Genomic DNA, 7,500 nt, shown 5'->3' with positions numbered 1-7,500 from the left:
GGCCTGGTTAGTACTTGGACGGGAGACCACCTGGGAATACCAGGTGCTGTAGGTAATTTTATATAGCCATAACATTCTTTTCTATTACATTTTACATAACATTTTTTCAACTTATCAATGAATTTACTTGAGTTAAGAAGTAAAAGAGGTTTAAAGTTAATGTTTTTGAGCACCTACAGCCAAACCACACTGGACATGCCCAATCTCGTCTGATCTTGGAAGCTATGCAGTGTTGGGCCTGGTTAGTACTTGGATGGGAGATCACCTGGGAATACCAGGTGCTGTAGGTAATTTTATACTGCCATAACATTCTTTTCTATTACATTTTACATTTAATTTTTTCAACTTATCAATGAATTTCCTTGAGTTAAGAAGTAATAGAGGTCTAAAGTTAATGCTTTTGAGCACCTACAGCCAATCCACACTGGACATGCCCAATCTCATCTGATCTTGGTAGCTATGCAGTGTTGGGCCTGGTCAGCACTTGGATGGGAGACCACCTGGGAAAACCAGGTGCAGTAGGTAATTTTATACTGCCATAACATTCTTTTCTGTTACATTTTACATTTAATTTTTTCAACTTATCAATGAATTTACTTGAGTTAAGAAGTAATAGAGGTCTAAATTTAATGTTTTTGATCACCTACAGCCAAACCACACTGGACATGCCCAATCTCGTCTGATCTTGGAAGCTATGCAGTGTTGGGCCTGGTTAGTACTTGGGTGGGAGACCACCAGGGAATACCAGGTGCTGTAGGTAATTTTATGCAGCCTTAACATTCTTTTCTATTACATTTTACATTTAATTTTTTCAACTTATCAATGAATTTACTTGAGTAAAGAAGTAAAAGAGGTCTAAAATTAATGCTTTTGAGCACCTACAGCCAAACCACACTGGACATGCCCAATCTCGTCTGCTCTTGGAGACTATGCAGTGTTGGGCCTGGTTAGTACTTGGACGGGAGACCACCTGGGAATACCAGGTGCTGTAGGTAATTTTATACTGCCATAACATTCTTTTCTATTAAATTTTACATTAAATTTTTTCAACTTATCAATGAATTTACTTGAGTTAAGAAGTAAAAGATGTCTAAAGTTAATGTCTTTGAGCACCTGCAGTCAAACCACACTGGACATGCCCAATCTCGTCTGATCTTGGAAGCTATGCAGTGTTGGGCCTGGTTAGTACTTGGATGGGAAAACACCTGGGAATACCAGTTGCTGTAGGTAATTTTATACTGCCATAACAGTCTTTTCTATTACATTTTACATTTAATTTTTTCAACTTATCAATGAATTTACTTGAGTTAAGAAGTAATAGAGGTCTAAAGTTAATGTTTTTGAGCACCTACAGCCAAACCACAGTGGACATGCCCAATCTCGTCTGATCTTGGAAGCTATGCAGTGTTGGGCCTGGTTAGTACTTGGATGGGAGACCACCTGGGAATACCATGAGCTGTAGGTAATTTTATACTGCCATAACATTCTTTTCTATTACATTTTACATTTAATTTTTCAACTTATCATTGAAATTACTTGAGTTAAGAAGTAAAAGAGGTCTAAAGTTAACGTTTTTGAGCACCTACAGCCAAACCACACTGGACATGCCCAATCTCGTCTGATCTTGGAAGCTATGCAGTGTTGGGCCTGGATAGTATTTCGATGGGAGACCACTGGGAATACCAGGTGCTGTAGGTAATTTTATACTGCCATAACATTCTTTTCTATTACATTTTACATTTAATTTTTTCAACTAATCAATGAGTTTCCTTGAGTTAAGAAGTAATAGAGGTCTAAAGTTAATATTTTTCAGCACCTATAGCCAAACCACACTGGACATGGCCAATGTCGTCTGATCTTGGAAGCTATGCAGTGTTGGGCATGGTTAGTACTTGGATGGGAATCCACCTGGGAATACCAGGTGCTGTAGGTAATTTTATACTGCCATAACATTCTTTTCTATTACATTTTACATTTTATTTTTTTCCACTTATCATTGAATTTACTTGAGTTAAGAAGTAATAGAGGTCTAAAGTTAATCTTTTTGAGCAACTACAGCCAAACCACACTGGACATGTCCAATCTCATCGGATCTTGGAAGCTATGCAGTGTAGGGTCTGGTTAGTACTTGGATTGGAAACCACCTAGGAATACCAGGTGCTATAGGTAATTTTATACTGCCATAACAGTCTTTTCTATTACATTTTACATTTAATTTTTTCAAATTATCAATGAATTTACTTGAGTAAAGAAGTAAAAGACGTCTAAAGTTAATATTTTTGAGCACCTACTGCCAAACCACACTGGACATGCCCAATCTCGTCTGATCTTGGAAGATATGCAGTGTTGTGACTGGTTAGTACTTGGATGGGAGACTACCTAGGAATCCCAGGTGCTGTAGGTAAATTTTATACTGCCATAACAGTCTTTTCTATTACATTTTACATTTAATTTTTTCAACTTATCAATGAATTTACTTGAGTTAAGAAGTAATAGAGGTCTAAAGTTAATGCTTTTGAGCACCTACAGCCAAACCACACTGGACATGCCCAATCTCATCTGATCTTGGAAGCTATGCAGTGTTGGGCCTGGTTAGTACTTGGACGGGAGACCACCTGGGAATACCAGGTGCTGTAGGTAATTTTATAAAGCCATAACATTCTTTTCTATTACATTTTACATTTCATTTTTCAACTTATCATTGAATATACTTGAGTTAAGAAGTAAAAGAGGTAAAAAGTTAATATTTTTGAGCACCTACAGCCAAACCACACTGGACATGCCCAATCTCGTCTGAACTTGGAAGCTATGCAGTGTTGGGCCTGGTTAGTACTTGGATGGGAGACCACCTGGGAATACGAGGTTCTGTAGGTAATTTTATACTGCCATAACATTCTTTTCTATTACATTTTACATTTAATTTTTTCAACTTATCAATGAATTTACTTGAGTTATGAAGTAATAGAGGTCTAAATTTAATGCTTTTGAGCACTTACAGCCAAACCACACTGGACATGCCCAATCTCGTCTGATCTTGTAAGCTATGCAGTGTTGGGCCTGGTTAGTACTTGGATGGGAGACCACCTGGGAATACCATGAGCTGTAGGTAATTTTATACTGCCATAACATTCTTTTCTATTACATTTTACATATAATTTTTCAACTTATCATTGAATTTACTTGAGTTAAGAAGTAAAAGAGGTCTAAAGTTAATGTTTTTGAGCACCTGCAGCCAAACCACACTGGACATGCCCAATCTCGTCTGATCTTGGAAGCTATGCAGTGTTGGGCCTGGATAGTATTTCGATGGGAGACCACTGGGAATACCAGGTGCTGTAGGTAATTTTATACTGCCATAACATTCTTTTCTATTACATTTTACATTTAATTTTTTCAACTAATCAATGAGTTTCCTTGAGTTAAGAAGTAATAGAGGTCTAAAGTTAATATTTTTCAGCACCTATAGCCAAACCACACTGGACATGGCCAATGTCATCTGATCTTGGAAGCTATGCAGTGTTGGGCATGGTTAGTACTTGGATCGGAATCCACCTGGGAATACCAGGTGCTGTAGGTAATTTTATACTGCCATAACATTCTTTTCTATTACATTTTACATTTTATTTTTTTCCACTTATCATTGAATTTACTTCAGTTAAGAAGTAATAGAGGTCTAAAGTTAATCTTTTTGAGCACCTACAGCCAAACCACACTGGACATGTCCAATCTCATCGGATCTTGGAAGCTATGCAGTGTAGGGCCTGGTTAGTACTTGGATGGGAGACCACCTAGGAATACCAGGTGCTATAGGTAATTTTATACTGCCATAACAGTCTTTTCTATTACATTTTACATTTAATTTTTTCAAATTATCAATGAATTTACTTGAGTAAAGAAGTAAAAGACGTCTAAAGTTAATATTTTTGAGCACCTACAGCCAAACCACACTGGACATGCCCAATCTCATCTGATCTTGGAAGCTATGCAGTGTTGTGACTGGTTAGTACTTCGATGGGAGACTACCTAGGAATCCCAGGTGCTGTAGGTAAATTTTATACTGCCATAACAGTCTTTTCTATTACATTTTACATTTAATTTTTTCAACTTATCAATGAATTTACTTGAGTTAAGAAGTAATAGAGGTCTAAAGTTAATGCTTTTGAGCACCTACAGCCAAACCACACTGGACATGCCCAATCTCGTCTGATCTTGGAAGCTATGCAGTGTTGGGCCTGGTTAGTACTTGGACGGGAAACCACCTGGGAATACCAGGTGCTGTAGGTAATTTTATAAAGCCATAACATTCTTTTCTATTACATTTTACATTTCATTTTTCAACTTATCATTGAATATACTTGAGTTAAGAAGTAAAAGAGGTAAAAAGTTAATGTTTTTGAGCACCTACAGCCAAACCACACTGGACTTGCCCAATCTCGTCTGAACTTGGAAGTTATGCAGTGTTGGGCCTGGTTAGTACTTGGATGGGAGACCACCTGGGAATACGAGGTTCTGTAGGTAATTTTATACTGCCATAACATTCTTTTCTATTACATTTTACATTTAATTTTTTCAACTTATCAATGAATTTCCTTGAGTTAAGAAGTAATAGAGGTCTAAATTTAATGCTTTTGAGCACTTACAGCCAAACCACACAGGACATGCCCAGTCTCGTCTGATCTTGGAAGCTATGCAGTGTTGGGCCTGGTGTGCACTTGGATGGGAGACCACCTGGGAATACCAGGTGCTGTAGGTAATTTTAGACAGCCATAACATTCTTTTCTATTACATTTTACATTTAATTTTTTCAACTTATCAATGAATTTACTTGAGTTAAGAAGTAATAGAGGTCTAAAGTTAATGCTTTTGAGCACCTACAGCCAAACCACAGTGGACATGCCCAATCTCGTCTGATCTTGGAAGCTATGCAGTGTTGGTCCTGGATAGTATTTCGATGGGAGACCACCTGGGAATACCCGGTGCTGTAGGTAATTTTATACTGCCATAACATTCTTTTCTATTACATTTTACATTTAATTTTTTCAACTTATCAATGAATTTACTTGAGTAAAGAAGTAAAAGAGGTCTAAAGTTAATGTTTTTGAGCTCCTTCAGCCAAACCACACTGGACATGCCCAATCTCGTCTGATCTTTGAAGCTATGCAGTGTTGGGCCTGGTTAGTACTTGGATGGGGGACCACCTAAGAATCCCAGGTGCTGTAGGTATTTTTATACTGCCATAACAGTCTTTTCTATTACATTTTACATTAAATTTTTTCAACTTATCAATGAATTTACTTGAGTTAAGAAGTAATAGAGGTCTAAAGTTAATGCTTTTGAGCACCTACAGCCAAACCACACTGGACATGCCCAATCTCGTTTGATCCTGGAGGCTATGCAGTGTTGGGCCTGGTTAGTACTTGGACGGGAGACAACCTGGGAATACCAGGTGCTGTAGGTAATTTTATATAGCCATAACTTCTTTTCTATTACATTTTACATAACATTTTTTCAACTTATCAATGAATTTACTTGAGTTAAGAAGTAAAAGAGGTCTAAAGTTAATGATTTTTGAGCACTTACAGTCAAACCACACTGGACATGCCCTATCTCGTCTGATCTTGGAAGCTATGCAGTGTTGGGCCTGGTTAGCACTTGAATGGGAGACCACCTGGGAATACCAGGTGCTGTAGGTAATTTTATACTGCCATAACATTTTTTTCTATTACATTTCACATTTAATTTTTTCAACTTATCAATGAATTTACTTGAGTTAAGAAGTAAAAGAGGTCTAAAGTTAATGTTTTTGAGAACCTACAGCCAAACCACACTGGACATGCCCAATCTCGTCTGATCTTGGAAGCTATGCAGTGTTGGGCCTCGTTAGTACTTGGATGGGAGACCACCTGGGAATACCAGGTGCTGTAGGTAATTTTATACTGCCATAACATTCTTTTCTATTACATTTTACATTGAATTTTTTCAACTTATCAATGAATTTCTTTGAGTTAAGAAGTAATAGAGGTCTAAATGTAATTCTTTTGAGCACCTACTGCCAAACCACACTGGACATGCCCAATCTCATCTGATCTTGGAAGCTATGCAGTGTTGGGCCTGGTTTGAACTTGGATGGGAGACCACCTGGGAATACCAGGTGCTGTAGATAATTTTATACTGCCATAACATTCTTTTCTATTACATTTTACATTTAATTTTTTCAACTAATCAATGAGTTTCCTTGAGTTAAGAAGTAATAGAGGTCTAAAGTTAATATTTTTCAGCACCTATAGCCAAACCACAGTGGACATGGCCAATGTCATCTGATCTTGGAAGCTATGCAGTGTTGGGCATGGTTAGTACTTGGATCGGAATCCACCTGGGAATACCAGGTGCTGTAGGTAATTTTATACTGCCATAACATTCTTTTCGATTACATTTTACATTTTATTTTTTTCCACTTATCATTGAATTTACTTCAGTTAAGAAGTAATAGAGGTCTAAAGTTAATCTTTTTGAGCAACTACAGCCAAACCACACTGGACATGTCCAATCTCATCGGATCTTGGAAGCTATGCAGTGTAGGGCCTGGTTAGTACTTGGATGGGAGACCACCTAGGAATACCAGGTGCTATAGGTGATTTTATACTGCCATAACAGTCTTTTCTATTACATTTTACATTTAATTTTTTCACATTATCAATGAATTTACTTGAGTAAAGAAGTAAAAGACTTCTAAAGTTAATATTTTTGAGCACATACAGCCAAACCACACTGGACATGCCCAATCTCATCTGATCTTGGAAGCTATGCAGTGTTGTGACTGGTTAGTACTTCGATGGGAGACTACCTAGGAATCCCAGGTGCTGTAGGTAAATTTTATACTGCCATAACAGTCTTTTCTATTACATTTTACATTTAATTTTTTCAACTTATCAATGAATTTACTTGAGTTAAGAAGTAATAGAGGTCTAAAGTTAATGCTTTTGAGCACCTACAGCCAAACCACACTGGACATGCCCAATCTCGTATGATCTTGGAAGCTATGCAGTGTTGGGCCTGGTTAGTACTTGGACGGGAGACCACCTGGGAATACCAGGTGCTGTAGGTAATTTTATAAAGCCATAACATTCTTTTCTATTACATTTTACATTTCATTTTTCAACTTATCATTGAATATACTTGAGTTAAGAAGTAAAAGAGGTAAAAAGTTAATGTTTTTGAGCACCTACAGCCAAACCACACTGGACATGCCCAATCTCGTCTGAACTTGGAAGCTATGCAGTGTTGGGCCTGGTTAGTACTTGGATGGGAGACCACCTGGGAATACGAGGTTCTGTAGGTAATTTTATACTGCCATAACTTTCTTTTCTATTACATTTTACATTTAATTTTTTCAACTTATCAATGAATTTCCTTGAGTTAAGAAGTAATAGAGGTCTAAATTTAATGCTTTTGAGCACTTACAGCCAAACCACACTGGACATGCCCAATCTCGTCTGATCT

At 37.4% G+C, this 7,500-nt stretch overlaps 2 non-coding genes and 29 pseudogenes across 2 annotated transcripts; all 31 read left to right on the top strand.

Annotated features, from left to right (window-relative positions):
- The window catches only part of LOC148447962 (5S ribosomal RNA), a 119-nt pseudogene extending 64 nt beyond the window's left edge, over positions 1 to 55 (top strand).
- Positions 56 to 171: 116 nt separating this feature from the next.
- Positions 172 to 290, top strand: LOC148447961 (5S ribosomal RNA; annotated as a pseudogene).
- Positions 291 to 406: 116 nt separating this feature from the next.
- LOC148447960 (5S ribosomal RNA) lies at positions 407 to 525 on the top strand (annotated as a pseudogene).
- A 116-nt stretch (positions 526 to 641) lies between these two features.
- LOC148447959 (5S ribosomal RNA) lies at positions 642 to 760 on the top strand. Its single transcript, XR_015875662.1, has one exon. It is a non-coding gene; the product is annotated as a 5S ribosomal RNA (ribosomal RNA).
- Positions 761 to 876: 116 nt separating this feature from the next.
- Positions 877 to 995, top strand: LOC148447958 (5S ribosomal RNA; annotated as a pseudogene).
- A 116-nt stretch (positions 996 to 1,111) lies between these two features.
- Positions 1,112 to 1,230, top strand: LOC148447957 (5S ribosomal RNA; annotated as a pseudogene).
- Positions 1,231 to 1,346: 116 nt separating this feature from the next.
- LOC148447956 (5S ribosomal RNA) lies at positions 1,347 to 1,465 on the top strand (annotated as a pseudogene).
- Positions 1,466 to 1,580: 115 nt separating this feature from the next.
- LOC148447955 (5S ribosomal RNA) lies at positions 1,581 to 1,698 on the top strand (annotated as a pseudogene).
- Positions 1,699 to 1,814: 116 nt separating this feature from the next.
- On the top strand, positions 1,815 to 1,933 carry LOC148447954 (5S ribosomal RNA; annotated as a pseudogene).
- Positions 1,934 to 2,050: 117 nt separating this feature from the next.
- LOC148447953 (5S ribosomal RNA) lies at positions 2,051 to 2,169 on the top strand (annotated as a pseudogene).
- A 116-nt stretch (positions 2,170 to 2,285) lies between these two features.
- LOC148447952 (5S ribosomal RNA) lies at positions 2,286 to 2,404 on the top strand (annotated as a pseudogene).
- Positions 2,405 to 2,521: 117 nt separating this feature from the next.
- LOC148447951 (5S ribosomal RNA) lies at positions 2,522 to 2,640 on the top strand. Its single transcript, XR_015875631.1, has one exon. It is a non-coding gene; the product is annotated as a 5S ribosomal RNA (ribosomal RNA).
- Positions 2,641 to 2,755: 115 nt separating this feature from the next.
- Positions 2,756 to 2,874, top strand: LOC148447950 (5S ribosomal RNA; annotated as a pseudogene).
- A 116-nt stretch (positions 2,875 to 2,990) lies between these two features.
- Positions 2,991 to 3,109, top strand: LOC148447949 (5S ribosomal RNA; annotated as a pseudogene).
- Positions 3,110 to 3,224: 115 nt separating this feature from the next.
- LOC148447948 (5S ribosomal RNA) lies at positions 3,225 to 3,342 on the top strand (annotated as a pseudogene).
- Positions 3,343 to 3,694: 352 nt separating this feature from the next.
- On the top strand, positions 3,695 to 3,813 carry LOC148447947 (5S ribosomal RNA; annotated as a pseudogene).
- Positions 3,814 to 3,929: 116 nt separating this feature from the next.
- Positions 3,930 to 4,048, top strand: LOC148447946 (5S ribosomal RNA; annotated as a pseudogene).
- Positions 4,049 to 4,165: 117 nt separating this feature from the next.
- On the top strand, positions 4,166 to 4,284 carry LOC148447945 (5S ribosomal RNA; annotated as a pseudogene).
- A 115-nt stretch (positions 4,285 to 4,399) lies between these two features.
- On the top strand, positions 4,400 to 4,518 carry LOC148447944 (5S ribosomal RNA; annotated as a pseudogene).
- A 116-nt stretch (positions 4,519 to 4,634) lies between these two features.
- On the top strand, positions 4,635 to 4,753 carry LOC148447943 (5S ribosomal RNA; annotated as a pseudogene).
- Positions 4,754 to 4,869: 116 nt separating this feature from the next.
- On the top strand, positions 4,870 to 4,988 carry LOC148447942 (5S ribosomal RNA; annotated as a pseudogene).
- A 116-nt stretch (positions 4,989 to 5,104) lies between these two features.
- Positions 5,105 to 5,223, top strand: LOC148447941 (5S ribosomal RNA; annotated as a pseudogene).
- Positions 5,224 to 5,339: 116 nt separating this feature from the next.
- LOC148447940 (5S ribosomal RNA) lies at positions 5,340 to 5,458 on the top strand (annotated as a pseudogene).
- A 116-nt stretch (positions 5,459 to 5,574) lies between these two features.
- Positions 5,575 to 5,693, top strand: LOC148447939 (5S ribosomal RNA; annotated as a pseudogene).
- Positions 5,694 to 5,809: 116 nt separating this feature from the next.
- LOC148447938 (5S ribosomal RNA) lies at positions 5,810 to 5,928 on the top strand (annotated as a pseudogene).
- A 116-nt stretch (positions 5,929 to 6,044) lies between these two features.
- LOC148447937 (5S ribosomal RNA) lies at positions 6,045 to 6,163 on the top strand (annotated as a pseudogene).
- Positions 6,164 to 6,515: 352 nt separating this feature from the next.
- On the top strand, positions 6,516 to 6,634 carry LOC148447936 (5S ribosomal RNA; annotated as a pseudogene).
- A 116-nt stretch (positions 6,635 to 6,750) lies between these two features.
- Positions 6,751 to 6,869, top strand: LOC148447935 (5S ribosomal RNA; annotated as a pseudogene).
- Positions 6,870 to 6,986: 117 nt separating this feature from the next.
- Positions 6,987 to 7,105, top strand: LOC148447934 (5S ribosomal RNA; annotated as a pseudogene).
- Positions 7,106 to 7,220: 115 nt separating this feature from the next.
- Positions 7,221 to 7,339, top strand: LOC148447933 (5S ribosomal RNA; annotated as a pseudogene).
- A 116-nt stretch (positions 7,340 to 7,455) lies between these two features.
- LOC148447932 (5S ribosomal RNA) overlaps positions 7,456 to 7,500 on the top strand; it is a 119-nt pseudogene continuing 74 nt past the window's right edge.

This window comes from Taudactylus pleione, unplaced genomic scaffold (assembly GCF_031769625.1).
Source record: "Taudactylus pleione unplaced genomic scaffold, aTauple2 ptg001270l, whole genome shotgun sequence".
Classification (NCBI taxonomy): Eukaryota; Metazoa; Chordata; class Amphibia; order Anura; family Myobatrachidae; genus Taudactylus; species Taudactylus pleione.
This window is presented reverse-complemented; position numbering and strand designations above follow the sequence as displayed.